General features: G+C 45.7%; 1 long non-coding RNA gene across 2 annotated transcripts; it reads right to left on the reverse strand.

The window, feature by feature from the left end:
* Positions 1-2370: 2370 nt before the first annotated feature.
* LOC102547266 (uncharacterized) lies at positions 2371-9802 on the reverse strand. Of its 2 annotated transcripts, none has more exons than XR_015677060.1 (5): positions 8868-9802; positions 8487-8614; positions 7458-7593; positions 5959-6141; positions 2371-4056 (listed from the first exon to the last, which is right to left on the reverse strand). It is a non-coding gene; the product is annotated as an uncharacterized LOC102547266 (long non-coding RNA). The 2 variants fall into 2 exon arrangements; XR_015677061.1 differs by having other exon boundaries at positions 8540-8614; positions 8868-9695.
* Positions 9803-17485: the final 7683 nt, after the last annotated feature.

Raw genomic sequence — 17485 nt, forward strand, 5'->3', positions numbered from 1 at the left:
TCTACCACTGAGCTAAATCCCCAGCCCCTCTCACCCATCTTTTAAGACCTTCCTTCCTTCCGTGCCTTCTCTTTACTTCCCTCCTCCACCACTGGGGTGATTCCTCTGGACACAGGCCAAATGAGGAAGAGTTTATAGTAAGCAAGGATCACTGAACTGGGTCTGAAAGACCCTGTTCTGCAAGTGCTGGTTTCATTCATCTGATTTCGGCGTCCACTGAATCTCAGAAACCTGTAACATTACAGAGGGAAGATGGAAATTCCTTATGTAAAGATAACCCATATGAATAATGAGGCCAGCATTTTTACAGACTGAATGGACATCAGTTATGCCATTTCATACCTCAGCGGCTCTCTGGGTCTTTAAAAATGCAGCGCACGGCCACAGGCCAACGCTGGTTCTCGGCTGTATCTTTTAATCCAGCCCGAGAGTTAGTGTGTGAAAGCCGCACATTTGACAGGGGACATCAGAGGTTCAGGAACATTTGGGAAAAGAAGGCAGTGGGCTGACATGAATGTTCAGGAAACAAGGCATGTAAAGAAAGCCCATCTGGTGTTGCTACCCACCCCCCAAACCAATGACGGTGAAGGGGAAAGACAGCCCTGGGAATCATGGTGGGAGTCACGTGATCTACACAGCTACCATTTCATGATTAAAGACTTTCCAAGGTCTCTGACAGCATAGCAGCCCAAGCGGAGTGAGTCCAGCTTTCAGGAGCAGCACTCCGGCTCTGAGTAAGATGGCCTCAATCCCAAGCCCTCAAAGTCTTTCAATACCGAGAAGGTTTTAGGAACAGCAAAGTATATAGGCTTGTTGTTCACTTTTCTTGGTTTTGTGATTTAAAAATCCGAGACAAAAACAATGGAAAGAAGGAAGGGTCTGTTTTAGCTCACAGTGGGATGGTACAGTCTGTCACAGTGGGAAAGACATGGGGCAGGAGTATGGGCCGCTGGCCACATTTTATCCGCTGTTAAGAAGAATGGAGATATAAACATGGGTGCTCAGCTGGCTTTCCCTCTTTTATACACCCTAGGATCCCAGCCCATGGAATAGTGCCTCCCACAATTAGAGTGTGGCACAGGGAGCCTTCCATTGACCACACAGCTCCGTGACAACAGATAGGTCACCTAAGTCTCCTTTCTTCGTTTATCAAGTTCACTCAACGAGCACTCCTTCAGCCTACTGTGTCACTGCAAGCTCTTCTTGGTACCAGAACGCAGAGCCCTGCCCCTGTAGAACAGCCTCTGTGACCCCAAACCTTCAAGCAAAGCTTGACTCATAATTATAGGTCTTGGCTGGTAGTGGGGAGTTTGTGGCACCCTTAAGGAGGCTCAGTGGACAAGAGAGGTCTCGTTAAGAGAACCAGATGCACTTTCAAGGTCATCGCATATCCTACTCAGCAGCCAGTGAAGGCATGAAGGTCTAGTGGTGGAAATCAGCTGCTATAGCAGAATTTTGGGAGAATCATGGTTCTGGCACAAATTTTGGCGTGGTGGCACCTAGGCTTTGAAGTAGTCTTTTGTCAGTGACTGCTCCCTGAAATTTTATGGTATTGTTTCTTTGAAGGATTCTCAGAGCCTTTGCATAAGTTAGTCTCGAGACATCCCTGGCCAACCAGGAAGTCTGGTATGGCTGGGGATTCCTTAAGGTGATGGTGGTTCTTTCAAGACAACCATCAGATAAAAGGTTTTGATATGTGGAAATTGACTTGCTAAAAGTGCCTTACGTGTAACAATACAAAGAGCCAGGAAGCTGCTAGCATTCAGTCCTTGAGAGGCTTAGCCCCAAGCTCCTTGCGAAGCCTACACTTACCCTGCAGAATCTCTCTTTCTTCAGTCAGTCCTTCTGTCTAACCCAGAATACTGACATTGGGCGTCAGGCTAGCTCAGTCGGTAGAGCACTGGACTCTTAATCCCAGAGTTCTGGGTTCAAGTCCCATTTTAGGCACCGAATGTCAGTGTTGTAGGACCATTGATCAGAGGAGAGTTTAGACAAGAAGCCTCAGCGCTGACAAACGCCTGATCTTATCACCAAGGGTGTCAATTTGTCTGGTTATTTGAGGCTAGATGTTCAGAGTCGCATGCGTCCTATGGCCGAGGACCCCAGTATAATGCTGGGGTTCTGCATTCACGTGACTGGTTGCTCTCAGGAACACAACTTGGACATTTTGTAAAAGTCTTATTAATAGCATGTTTGTGTGCATAGGTGGGGTGAGGGGAATAACCAGAAGGTACTAAATTGATCAAGTTTACAAATCCCAAGTTAGATTGCCCGGGATCAAATGCCTCAGTTTCTCCATATTTAAACTAGAGATAAGTGTCTTAGCCAGGGTTTCTATTCCTGCACAAAACATCATGACCGACAAGCAAGTTGGGGAGGAAAGGGTTTATTCAGCTCACACTTCCACACTGCTGTTCATCACCAAAGGAACTCAAACAGGTCAGGAAGCAAGAGCTGATGCAGAGGCCACGGAGGGGTGTTACTTACTGGTTTGCTTCCCCTGGCTTGCTCAGCCTGCTCTCTTATAGAACCCAGGACCACCGGCTCAGGGACGGCACCACCCACAATGGGTCCTCCCACCTTGACCACTAATTGAGAAGATGTCTTACAGCTGGATCCCATGACAACTCCAGCTGGTGTCAAGTTGATACACAAAACCAGCCAGTACAATAAGCAAGGCTGAGTAATAGGAATGAAATGAGCTAGAATATAATCTAGCCACTAGACTGTCATGTAATGACCGCCATACTCTGTCTTACCAAAGGGTAGCATGGCTATCTTGGGGGCTGGAAACAACCTCCAAGGAGTGCCATTTAAGCTGTAGCTTGAAGGATGGGGGACAGTGGAGAGGCTTCTGTTCCAAGTGGCAGAATGGCTAGAGGGTGACTTTGAGGAAAATGCTGGCATAACTTTGTGTTGTTGTTTGTACCCCCACCCCATACACCTTTGGGTACAATGCCGGGTGGAGGCACTGAGCCGATCTCTGTGCCTTCCCTGCAGAAGGATTCTGCTGGGTGAGAGGGGAAAGGCAGAGAGCTTGCATAAGCAGAAGAGCTGCGGTGCCAGCCGCTGGGAAGCAGTGGCTAAGTACCTAGGACATGACTTATTAATGGATTCACGGCACAGGTGGCTCTGGAAAGATGAGGTACTTGTTACCATCCTCCTGTAGGGACAGAAGGATGTTTTAGTGTAGGCAGGGCCCAGGATGCACAGAAAAATGCTAGCATGGCACGCTTAGCATGAGTAGGGAGTTTGAGGTTTCTGGACCAGGCAGAGGGGTGCGGCTGGAATGTGAGGCTAGCTGGGTACTCCCAGAGGGCTTCAGAAGGGAGGTTAAAGGTGGGGATGTGGGGTTGGGGATTTAACTCAGTGGTAGAGCGCTTGCCTAGCAACTGCAAGGCCCTGGGTTCGGTCCCCAGCTCCGGGGGGAAAAAAAAAGAGCCTCCCCCCACCCCATCCCCAAGGTGGGGATGCTCTCCTGGACAGAGTGGAGGACGTGTGTCTGGTTTCAGTGTGAAGAGATGAATTGGAGGCGAGTACGGCAGAACGCAGAGGAATTAGGAGTCGGCTGCTAAAGTCCAGTTGTGACAACTTGAGGGATTGAGCCATAAAAACAACAGTGGGGCAGGAGAGATGAATCCAGAGGCATCTCCTGCAGCCCAGAGGTGGAGTGAGGGATAATCCTGGGTCCTGATGGGGCTATCGAATAGATGGCAAAACATTTCACAGTGTGGGGCAAGGGTGACAAATGGTTGCTGTGTTGGTTATCTACTGCTGTGTAAAAAATTACCCCCAACTTAGTGGAGTAAAACAAGCACATATTTTCTTACGGTTTCTGTGGGTCAGGAATCCTGGCTGGGATTCTCTTGTCTAGAGTCTGTGAGAAGGCCACAGTTTGGGTGTCTGTGGTCTTACCACGGTAGGGCCACGTTAATCACAAGTCTCTGAGGCAGCAGCCTGAAGTTGCCACAATCATTCGCTTCCTGTTGTGACCTCCTAGCGAAGGTTCCACAGCCTTTCAGAACAGCACCACTGGCTGGGGACCAAACGTATCACCTGTCAGAAAACATTTCACATTCAAACTAGAGGTAGACGGCAAGCAGGTGGTCCTCGGGAGGGAGAAAGAGTGCACAGACGGGATGGATCCGTGGAGTGCTCGGGGGCAGCAACGGCAAGACCAGATAGAAGACCAAGACTTCTGATTGGTGTTTAGCAAACACCAGACCATTCTTTCGGTTCAAGGGGCAGCCCCTCACCCCACCCCTCACCCCACTGGCCTCAGGACCCCAAGATTTCTGTGTGGTTCACCACAGTTCCTCAGGTTCCATATTTTTCTGATTCTCTTCTAAGCTTAGCTAAACTAAAACGTCCAGTTCACCAAATAGGCATTAACGTGCATTTTTTTTTTTGACAAAAAGAAGACAAACAAATGACTTCATTCTTTTTGTGACCTAATCTTAGACATCTTGTGGTTGTTGTTGTATTCTGTTAATTAGAAAAGAGCCACAGTGGCCGGGGGTGGCAGACACCTTTAGTCCCAGCACTTGGGAGGCAGAGGCAGGCAGATCTCTGGGGGTTTGAGGCCAGCCTGGTCTACAGAGCGAATTCCAGGATAGCCAGCCAGGGTTACATAGAAAAACCCCATCCGGGAGGCGGGGGAGGAGAGAGGGAGAGAGAGAGAAAGGGAGAGAGGAAGGGAGGAAGAGAGGGAGAGAGGAAGAGAGGAACAGAAGGAGAGAGGGATAGAGAGAGAGGGACAGAGGGACAGAGGGATGGAGGGACAGAGGGAGAGAGGGACAGAGGGAGAGAAAGAATTCAGTCCACACTCAAGAGGAGCACAGGCAAGGCTGTGCCACTAGAGGACAAGAAGGGTGACTGGGACTATCTGTGTGGCTATGCTAGGATGTTTGCTTTCAGGGACGCTATCTATTCAGTCTGGCTAGCAAAAGACAACTAGGACTTCTTCCTTTTCTTTTGTATTTTGAGACAGGGATTCATGTAGCTCAGGCTGGCACTGAATTCACTACATCGCCAAGGATACATGGAATTTCTGTTCCTCTGGCCTCTACCTCCCAAGTGCTTGGAACACAGGCATGGGCCACACTCCCCGTTTGTGCAGGGTTGAGAATCAGAGCCAGAGCTGTGTGAACGCCAGGGAAGTATCTACCAACTGAGTTACATCTGCAAGCCTCGTCCAAATACTTTATGTGGTGATTTCCAATTTGTAAACATTGGCCCTTAAGTTATATAAAAAAAGTTATAATGGTTTTAGTCAGATAAAACATCCCAAGCACAGATCTTGAAAATCTGCTGTGAGGTTTTTGGCATAGGAGCCGTACCAGAAGGGGCAGGACTGGAGAGTAGAGAGCAGAGGCCTTGATGTGTGTATAGCAGAGCGAATCACTGTGAAGACCGCAGGAGCTTGACAAACGGAAATGCCAATCATTTGATCGAGGTATCAGTATTCATATAAAATCTGCAGTCACACTGATGAAAATGACTTGTTTTCATTAAAGGCAAGCCTTTGAGCCCTGATCTGACAGCTACACGTCTACATAAAAGGAGACACATTGACATCCACGTCTCTGATTTCAATTGGACAGGAGGGTCCCTGCTTGCTGAAAGAACGGAAAGACAATTGAGCCTTCTTAGGCAGGAGACGGTGCTTCATTGCGACAGGAAAACGGTGTTTTGCTTTGGAGAGACTTGCTGAAGAAGGGAGAGTTACTGACAGGATCAGAGCTCCCCGTATGTCAGAAGAGCTGCCTCAGCTGCTCTCTGGCCCGTGTTAGGGAAGATTAGGAGCTGTTTCCACACAAATACCTGAGCATTAGCTGACTCGGAGGAATGTGCTGGGAAAACAAGCTGGCTCTCAAGTGTGTCAGAGAGCTGGGATGCAGCGTGGGCTTTCATCAACAGCGCACACACCTCAGTGAAAACTAATTCGTATGCACTCACCGGAAGGCTTTGTAAGCAAGAAAACTTCACGGAAATCCTCCTCGCCGCTTCAGTCAGCAAATTCATCTGGTACATACATGTGTTAGCTGCTGGAGTCACAGTGGGGACAGCCAAGGTCACTCTGCCCCAGTGCTACTGGGCAAGACAGGTATTCTTTCAATAAGAATAAGACGACTCGGATATCTGTTTAGTGGGAGCAAGCAGAGGTGATATGGGAACTTCGCCTCAAAGTGACCCACCACAGGCCAGTGACTTGGAAAGGCATTCAGAGAACCACAAGGTGCTGGGAACTTCAGACTATTTACTAAGTGGTAATGTAGAACACACACACACACAAACACACACACACAAACACACACACACACACATGCACAAACACACACACAAACACACACACAGAAACACACACACACGCACAAACACACACACAAACACACACACATACACACACACACATACACATACAAACACACACACACATACACACACAAACACACACACAAACACACACACATACACACACAAACACACACACAAACACACACAAACACACACACATATACACACACATATATACACACACACACGCATAAACACACACACAAACACACACACATACACACGCACAAACACACACACAAACACACACACATACACACACACAAACACACACACAAACACACACACATACACATACAAACACACACACAAACACACACACATACACACACAAACACACACACAAACACACACAAACACACACACATATACACACACATATACACACACACGCATAAACACACACACAAACACACACACATACACACACAAACACACACACAAACACACACACATATACACACACATATATACACACACACACGCACAAACACACACACACACACACGTTTCCACACTCAACATTGAGTTCTCTTTTACCATTCAAATTGTTCTAGTCTGTCCTCAAAAAGAAACTCATCTCACATTTACTGTAAAACCATAAAGTAAGCAGTAAGCCTTTCTTTGAATATTAGTAGTGCCGAGTCCCTTTGGCCCTAAACCAAACCCTGTGTCTTCATCTCCCTTATGATGCCGTACAGAAGAAATCAGAAGAAGTGGGCCCATGACAAGGCACAGATGTGGGGACCCTTCCAGGCTGCTGGTGAAGTAAGTCTGTGACTGTACCGGGAAGATCATGGCAGTTCATTAGTTAAGCACAGAGTTACCCATGGCTCAGAAGTTCCCTTGCTGGGTGTGCAGACAAGAAAAATGAGATCACATATCCACACAAAATGTCTACGTGTGTATTCATCCATAATATTTTGGACAGTGATGAAGTAGAGACAATTTAAGTGTCTATCAGTCGTTGAAAAGTATAAACACATCGGAATATAGCAGTACAAGGGGATGCTACTTACCCATACACAACAACAGAAAACAGTATGGCGGAGCCTCAAAAATCTGAGAGTAGACTGTACATAACATTGTTGGGTACACACCTGAAGGACCATAATTCAGCACACCGCCGCCATGCTTGCTCAGTGTTTATGATTAAACATGTAGCCTTCTTTATTGCTGCATATATTCAGGATGGCCAGGGAACGGAGCCAGCCTAGACGTCCATCAAGAGATGACCTGACAAAGAAAATATCATACAGTGTACAATGGAGTTTTATACAGCCTTAAAGAAAAATGGTCTCGGGGCTGGAGAGATGGCTCAGTGGTTAAGAGCACTGACTGCTCTTCCAGAGGTCCTGAGTTCAAATCCCAGCAACTACGTGGTGGCTCACAAACCCTCTGTAATGGGATCTGATGCCCTCTTCTGTGTGTCTGAAGACAGCTACAGTGTACTCATAGACATTAAAACCAAACCAAACCAAACCAAACCAAACCAAACCAAACCAAACCAAACCAGGTTTGGATGCGGCTACTTCATGTTTCTCTCGTGGGTGGGACCTAGATTTAAAATGTATGTGTGCATAAAAAGAAAAAAGCGTGGGAAGGAAACTCGGTTTTCTAAGTACATCTCCAAGGGTGTTTTGGCATATGGCATCAAAGTCAGGCGCCTTATCCTACAGGACGGCGTAAGGTGTCACAATAGGCAAAGATGGAGAATCCTGACCAGCGTGGCTATGGGTCACCATGCCCAGGTCTCCTGCTGCCATTGCTGTGTTCACTGTGGGCAGACAATGATGTGAGTCGTGTGGAGAAACCAACTCACGCAACAGATAGTGAGCTATCCTGAGCATGTTTTGTAGATAGGAGGATGCTTTTTTTAAAAAATTCATCAGGAATTTGAGAAAAATTACCAAGATGGGGCACAAACGTCAGGCTGGAACGAAAATCTTTGGAAGAGAAAGAGGAGCCGTTCAACACGTCTAGCGTGAATGACATATGCAGAAAGATGAAAATCTAATTTCGCGAACATTTGGGGGGGGGAAATAATGGCTTAGGTTAAAGAAGCGGGGGACAGTATTTCAGTTATTAAAACCAGGAATACAAAATGAAAGGTAGACCAATCATAATACCATGAAAGTGATTACAGTGGCGGAATTCAAGAACACGGTCAGGTGTCCTTTACCGACACAGGCGTGCCTGCTCGGGAATCTCGATTCAGCCTCACGCACGCCATCTCCCCGTCACAGCCACGCCTTTCCTGTTGATAAACAAAGCTTTGAGTTCACTTTGCGTCTCTGCCTTCTATTTTCACTTTGGAGTTATTTCTGGGTGGTACACCCTCCCCGTGTGTTAGGACCCGGCATCCAGATGCGCACATATAAGGCTATTTATCATCGCTTACGAACGCTCATTTTCAGTGAAAGGATTGTAGCCACGCCCTAGTCGCTGGCAATGGGAGGCACAGGTTGATTGGCAGAGTCTCAGCCCTGCGGTGAGGACTCCTAGCGCACCTGCTGGCTGTCTGATTTCGTTGGCTCCTGCTTGCTCGTTGCTGGTAGCCAACAAGACAGTTGCTCTAACCCTGCATCTCTTGTCACATATGCTCGGGGACAGCCACAGGGACACGCACGTATTCTTTACTCCAGACGCATTCTTTTCACGTCCTTTCATTTTGCTTGATCTGAAAACCGAAAGACTGCTTGTGAATAAGCTCCCTTTTCCTCCACGTGATTGTGTGGCTTGTATCCGAATTGTTTCAATGCCCGGCGTGTATATAGCATCGTGTTCCTGTGACGATTCTTTGATTTTTCACACTTTCAGTGCGTACGCCTACGCCATTCTTAGAAGGGTTAAAGGCAATATAAAACGTGGCATACTGATACTCGCCACCTGTGGTTGAGGCTTGAGGACATTGTGACAAGGAAGGCAAAGCAGTTCAGGATATGACAGATGGTTTGATTCCATTATAATGAAATCTCTACAATAGGAAACCTATAGCCAGGCAGTAGCTTAGGGACTGTGCAGGGATGTGTGAAGACTGGCTAGCTGTGAGGAGGGTCCTCGCTAAAAGGTCTAGGCTTTCTAGTAAAAATGATGAAAACGGCCTGAAATTGTGACCCAGGTCTCACGGTTTGGATCAGATTTCCTGCCAGAATTTCTAAAACTTAGTTCCCAGGGTGGAGCTGCTGGGAGGTGTGGAGACCAGGGGAGGTGTGTGTGACTTTGTAAGAGAACCACCGGGTGATGCCCCTGAATGGGATCACGAGGACCCTGCTCATGTTTCTCTTTGCTTTCTGGCTTATGGTGTAGGTGTCTTCCCCACACCACCTTCATGTGATGCCCTCTTCAGAATTCCGTAGCGTGAGGATCCCTCATCAGCTAGAGAGCCATGAGCCAAAATTCACATTTCTCTTTATCAGTTAATCTCCTCAGGTATTTCATTATCGTGACAAAAAGCATACTAAGACCCTGAGTATAATAGCACATTGATTCATACATTTTAAATAGTTGCTTTCACGGTTCCTGTACTTTATCCCACTGATAGCTACCATTAGCAAGGAAGAATACCACAGCACCATCCCCCTCGTCCTTCCTAACAGGCTGGGAAGATGCTGATACAGTCTTGCCCCTTTTGCTTTTGGGCTTCCCTTGACCTGAAATATTTTTTTCTGCCTCAACAAATATCAGGAATGCTTAATACTGTTGTTTTTCCTTAAAAACGTGCATGCCCGGGCCTTTCGTAACATGCACTGTTTTTAATTTAGAAATCCCTTACTTTTAATTTGGCCTGGATTTATTATGCTTTACTTTTCCCAGTGATAACCCAAGACCCATGTTTTCAGATTTCCACCACTGCATTTTAAGCATTTCCTTGTATTTATATCCCAACCTTCTTCTGGGGCTCTAACCTTGCCACTTCTCCATTCATCTCCAGGATTCAGACTCCTGGGGTGGTTGATACCTCACCAGCCAGCCACAGCTCTACTGGTGCGCCTGTCCTGGGGCTGGGGCAAGGCACTGGGGATCAGCCGTGGCTGATCTGAGAATTCAGAGCTGAACCAGTGACAGCAAATATTTTAGCTGTCAGGAAAGGCTGTTGGATGAAAGTTAATATTGGTGTTCATACAAAGGCATGGTTTAAGAATTATATCGATTAAAGATTACAAAACCACACGACAGCTTACTCTGTTTCTCCACCAACGAGATAAATTAAAATGCTTACCTCTTAGTGAAGTAGTTTCTGAGTTGGGAAGGAACTGCAGGTTAGAGGATCCACATGTCTCCTGTGTTTAGCTTTTTTAATGCATCTGGATTGTGAGTGCACAGCTCCCTCCCTACTAACTTAATACATGGCTTCATATTAAGTTGTCTACATTTTTATAAACACACACAAGATTGGGGGCGGGTGGGAACTCAGCCAGGAGTAAGCAAGGAGCTCATGGAGAAAATCTACTCAGTTTCCAAAATCGTGCTGGAACTTACTTGCAGAGAGAACAACCACATGTGGATTATGGACGGTTAGCTATGTAATCCCCAAAGAGCAAAGCGCTGGTTAATTATTCCTGCTTGGGGGAGAGGAAGAGGGGAGGGGGAGGGGAAAGGGAGGGGGGAGGGAGAGGGGGAGAGGAGACTATTTACTGCCTGTTTCAGAGTTCCCTGGACTTTACATATATTATCTCAAATCCTTACAATGAAGTTACAAGGTGGGCATTATCACTCACAATTTCTAGGTGAGAAAGCTGAAGGGTAGAAACTCTGAGTCATGTGTCCAGGCCCTGGAGATGTTACAGGTAGGACCCCACCCCCATCCCTCCCCCAGTGCAGGAAAGAGGGGCATGAGAAAGGAACTCAATGTGCAGCCCAGACTATCATCGACCTTGGTTTCCTTCCGCTTCAGCCTCCGGCATGCTAAGAGCAACAGTCATGCACTACCCTACTCCACACCCACAAAACCACACCTTCCTAGATCTGGCTTACCTGGTTCACAACCTCACCTCCTCTGTTCATTCACTCACCTACTGGGTCCTGGCTGTCATAAACAAAACGCTGTCCGGAGGGTGGGACCTGGAACAATACAGGAAATGAGAAACACGTTTGAGATTAGTGCCGTGAATATAAATAATTCTGATGGCAAAGGATGAAAGAATGTTAGGAGACGCCAACACCTATCTGGAAAACAATAATTTTCTGAAACCAGCCTCCCCAGGCAGTGGGGACAGCCTGCCAAGAGATCCCCTGGGTCTCCAGTTCAGTTGTGGCTGTGACATCTTCCTCCACGTATGCTGGGCTGCTTTTGAAGTTACTCTAAAAAAGAATGGCTTCTCTTTGATATGTAAAGTTCAAAGTGACTTTGTTAGGCTAACCGTTGAATAACAGCTCGCAGGTGAAAAGAACTCTGGGTTCGTTGGTAAACTGTGGCTTCCATCCAAATCCCAAATATTTAGATAATATCAGGAAATCACAACATGGCAAAGTAGCCACAAAGGGGATGGACCTCCTTGGAGTCCGGAAAGGGACTTTGATGCCCTTGGTTTCCTTGTAAAATCGGCATTTAATTCAGGCCAAGACAAATAACAGAGAACTATTATTCATCTTTTGGTCAGGTTTTTTAGTCATGCAGGCAAAATATCAACAAGAGATCTCTTGAGGAGAGATCTCGCTAGTGTTGATTCTTTGTTTATCACACAATTGTCTTCGTTGCTGTTTTATTGTCATCATCATCAGCATCCACGCATTCATGAAAAAAGCCTTCCCCATGCCCCCCACACTTACACTGTCATGTTGAGAAAGTTCTTGCCTTCGAGGGTTAGGAACGGGGATGTTTTCTAAGTTATCGCTTGCAGTAGAGTGAGGAGGGGCTGTTAGAAGAGGCTGACTCCGGAAAGGTTCTATGGTAGGGGATGTAGTTGGGACCACAAAGATGTTCACACTTGAACCCCCCAAACTTGTGAAGAGTTTCCCCTCTGTGGCTAAAAGGGATTTTAAAGGTTTGATTAAGGGCCCTGGGATGCACAGTGTCCTGAGTTATTCAGGAGTCCCCTGACTCACCCCATCTTTCTGAAGAGTAAGGAATCTTTCCAAGCTGGCTTTGGAAACCCACGAGATGATGGAAGAGTAACCTTTCACTCTTAATCAAGAGTGCCCACCCATTTTTCATGGTGAAGCCTGTTTTATGGTACTCATGCACCCTCCCTTAATTCGGAAGGCTTTGCTTGGACTAAATAGTGCGAACCAAACGGAATCCCGCAGGCCCACAGACTCATATGATCACTGTGGCTAATCCCAAACTTGGCCATATTCCAGTCTATTGTCATTTTTGCTAAAGACAAAACTTTATATAATCTCCATGTACAAACTCACGAAGGACGAGGATTTAGTCTAAGGCACGTGTGACCATAAGGTACATGGTAACGCCTCCAACTCTCACCCAAATTTCTGATCGTGGTTAAAACCTCAGATCCGAGGGCGTTCTGACTCAGTGGGCTGACATCTATAATAAACTAGCCTTGATTTTTTAATTAACAATTATTTATTTATTTTATGTATGTGAGTGCACTGTAGCTGTCCTCAGACACACCAGAAGAGGGCACCAGATCCCTTTACAGATGGTTGTGAGCCACCATGTGGTTGCTGGGAATTGAACTCAGGACCTCTGGAAGAGCAGTCAGTGCTCTTAACCACTGTGCCTTTATTTTTAATTGGATATTTTATGTCTTTACATTTCAAATGTTATCCCCTTTCCTGGTCCCTCACCCCCCCTACCTCTCCCATTCCCTCTCCCCCTGCTTCTGTGAGGATGCTCCCCCTCCCACCCACTCACTCCCACCTCAGCACCCTGGCATTCCCCTACACTGGGGAAATGAGCCTTCACAGGACCCAGGGCTTCTCCTCCTATTGAAGCCAAGCAATGCCACCCTCTGCTACATACGCTGCTGAAGTCGTGGGTCCCTCCATGTGTACTCATTGGTTGGTGGTTTAGTCCCTAGAAGCTCTGGACGGTCTGCTTGGTTGATTGATAATATTCTTCTTCCTATGGGGTTGCAAACCCTTTCAACTCCTTCAGTCCTTTCTCTAATCCTCCTCTGGGGTCCCCATGAATGCTACCTGAGGACCCAGCTATACACTCCTAGGCATACACCCAAACGATGCTCCAATATATACCAAGGACACATGCTCCACTACGTTCATAGCAGCCGTATTTGTAATAGCCAGAAGCTGGAAAGGACCCAGATGTCCCTCTACAGAGGAATGGATACAGAAAATGTGGAACGTTTACACAATGGAGTACTGCTCAACTATTAAAAACAATGACTTCATGAAATTCATAGGTAAATGGATAGAACTAGAAAATACCATCCTGAGTGAGGTAACCCAGTCACAAAAGAACACGCATGTATGCACTCACTGATAAGTGGATATTAGCCCCAAAGCTCAGAATATCCAAGATACAATTCACAGACCACATGAAGCTCAAGAAGAAGGAAAACCAAGTATGGATGCTTCAGTCCTTCTTAGAAGGGGGAACAAAATATTCACAGGAGGAAATACAGAGACAAAGAGTGGAGCAAAGACTGAAGGAAAGGCCATTCAGAGACTGCCACACCTGGGGATCCATCCCATATGCAGCCACCAAACCCAGTCACTATTGTGGATGCCAAGAAGTGATTACTAACAGGAGCCTGATATGGATGTCTCCTGAGAGGCTAAGCTAGCCTTTTATATAAGGATTGCCTCCCTCCGCTCAGACACTCTTAAAGCCACGCATGTTCTCTTTCCCATCCTCTTTAGTTTTCTCTCATTTCTTCTCTCTCTAACACCCCACAGCTTGCTTAGCCCATAGGACAAAACTACAGTTTATTCCCTGTTGCCAAAAACTAAAACCTCCAAAATTAACCTATTAATTTAATTAATATATGTAGAGTATTCTAGTGGCAAATTCATTGAGACCGTTCACTAAGGGGCAGGACTGACAAGAAGCTGATGAGACCTGGGCTTCATGGCTCTCTCATCATGGGTCCCCTTACAACGCTGCTGCTGCCAAGGCCCCATGTGGCACATTTGCACAGTTACAGAGTTTTATAGCATTCCCCAAAGTAAAATACTTGGATTGCAACTGGTCATTGTGTCTTTCCACTTTGGCCATCTGCCGTGGTGCAGTCTACTGGGACATTAGGATTTGGCTTAATGGGACGTAGTTATGGGAGACATAGTCATTTCCTTATATGGTTAGATAGTCTGGCTGATATGGTCTAGTATGGCTTCTGTTCCCAGGGCCCACTACTGGCATCGTGCTGAAGGAAGAGGATAAAAATATGTCCTACCCATCCTACCATGGAGGGACCTGACCAAAAAAAAAAAAAAAAAAAGCAGAGCCTATCGCTGAGAATTGATATTATTTATATATATTTCTGTTACAGTGTATCTATGTGAGGTTACATGCTTTATGCATTCTGTCAATAATATGATACAAATTGTGACCAATAATTCTAGATAAGAATTAATTTTAAAAACTAAATACAAAACTATCTGGTGAGAATTCCTCTTTTTTTTTTTCCATTCTGCGAAATTGATAGAATTTAGAGACCGTAGAATAACATGCATTGAACTATGTAGAGGATGGGTTATAAAAAAGAACCAGAGAATTAAAAATAATGATATATTTCTAAAGTAAGGGGTACTCCTTATACATTTTAGGCCACTATGACAATTTCTGAGGCTGGGTAATTTATAAAGAACTGAGTCTTTTTTTTTCCTACAGGGTGGGGAGTTCAAGGTTGTAGGATCCATCTGCTGAAGGTTTTCTCACAGCACTATCTCATGGTGGAAAGCAGACACACTAGAGAGAGAAGTGGAAGGGGGGTAGTAGGAGTCACTCTTCTGATAATGGCAGTAATTGCTACTTCAAGGCCATCCCTCTCAGCAGTGTGGCATGGGGCATTCTGCCACGGACACATGGACTTTGGCAAACATAATCAAGTCACAGTAGGAACTTTATAGTATTTATTATATTGTAATATTGATGATTTACATATTTTATTCTAAACAAATTTATATCCATATTTAATTTGGCACATTTTCTTTGGTGGCCCTGGCTGAATATTGAACCCAAGACTTTGCATATATAGGACTGAGCCACATGCCCAGCATGCATGACTCTTGAAAAATAGTTCATTTCCCAAATTTCGCAATGTATGCCTTGTTGCCCACTGAAAGTCGTTGTTTCCTTCAGTTTTGTTGTGTCTAAGGCAATGCAGAGAAGGAAGCCAACAGCTCATCATGGTAGCTCTGGGAGCTAGATTGATATTCTGAGCACGAGGGTCACATACAGATGAATTAGCACCTACCTCTCTTCTTTACTCTGTCTCTGTTTTCAGGGGAGCCCCACATTAAGAGCTGGCTTGTTAAGGCTGACATAACAAAGCACCACCAACTGTGTGGCTTTAACCAATAGGAATTAATTTTCTCACAGTGCCAGAGGCCAGAGTGTCAGTTAAAGGGCATCCACAGGGCTGGCTGTGGGAGAATCTGCTGTGGTCTCTCAGCCTCTGGTGGTTGATGGAGTCGGTGTTGTCTGACCTCTCTAGCTGCACCTCTGCCCTGTGCCTTCATCAGCACAGGACATTCTCCCTGTGTGTGGCTCTGGGCCCAGAATTCATTAGTCCTCCCCACTCCTGCCCCCTCCCCCGGCAGTGTTGGGTATCAAATCTGAGTTGTGCTGTGCGTGCCAAACAAGCTTGACCACTGAGCTCCGCATTTCCCATGTTTTGATTTCGTTTTGTTTTTCAGCCTTGAGCCAGGGCTTCACTTTGTGGCTCAGGATGGCTTTAAATCTTCCATTCTCCTGCTTCACCTTCCTGAGATACAAACGTCTATGTTTAACTAGTTTTCTGCTTTTCAAAGTGTATCTGTCACGGTGGGCAGCACCCACTCTAATGGTCCCTTGTCTTATCTACATCCACATAAACCTTATTTCCAGATACGCTCTCATTCTACAGTAGTAAGATTAAGTCCTCAGTATGTCTTCTTGTGGAGGCACAGTCCAACCCAGAATTGCCCGACGGCCTATTAGATTTTTCTCTTCATTATAAAAGCAAGCAAAGATAATACCAAATGTTGATTAGCGTACAACGTGGAAAAATGATCATTTCTGTGGCTGGACGGTTGAATCAGTGGTTAAGAGCACACATTGCTTTTGCACAGGATCTAAGTTTGGATCCCAGAAACTACATTTCAAGGCTCACAACTGCTTGTAACTCCAATTCCAGGGCATCGGACACCTTTGGCTTCTATGGGCATGCACACACACACACACACACACACACACACACACACACACATACACACACATACACTCACTCACACACACATGTGTGCACACCTGAGCACACATGCACACACAAGCACACCTGCTCAATTTAAAAAACTAAGAAGTACATATTTGAAGTAATTCTTACATATTGTTATGGAGATTGTTGTCTAGAACATCTGAAACAATTGACTTCATACTGTGTTTAAAAATGCCATCAGGGGTTGGGGATTTAGCTCAGTGGTAGAGCGCTTTCCTAGCAAGCACAAGGCCCTGGGTTCGGTCCCCAGCTCCGAAAAAAAGAAAAAAGAAAAAAAAAATGCCATCAAATTAGGGACCTTATCTGGCTTCCTCTCTCCAGCTGTGAACCCAGAAATTTGCAGGTACTAAAAACAGATTGTATGGTGTGAAGATGCGTATACCTATGCTGACGTTGTAGCAATGATTAGAATACCCAGACAGGGGTGAGCTTTATCAAACACTACGGTCTGGACTAAGTACATGGGAAGTTTCTTCTAGCCCGAGTATACAGCACAACTTAGGTCTTTATAAAACTAACAAATGTATCTTTATGAAAATAGTAGTGTTAATTCTATTCATGATGAAACTCACACAATGGGACAAAGCTATATTTACATAATTAAATTAGCTATATAGAAGAAATATCTGTTATATATTCCCTGAGCCACAAATGATTCAGGTCCCTGTTCCTTCTGAACCAAGAAACTGGCAACAGTGATCATCTTAGCTCTGTAATTTTTTACCTTTAAATTTCATTTAAAATGTCGATTAGGGGTTGGGGATTTAGCTCAGTGGTAGAGC

This window comes from Rattus norvegicus, chromosome 2 (assembly GCF_021556685.1).
Source record: "Rattus norvegicus strain SHRSP/BbbUtx chromosome 2, alternate assembly SHRSP_T2T, whole genome shotgun sequence".
In the NCBI taxonomy this organism is placed as follows: Eukaryota; Metazoa; Chordata; class Mammalia; order Rodentia; family Muridae; genus Rattus; species Rattus norvegicus.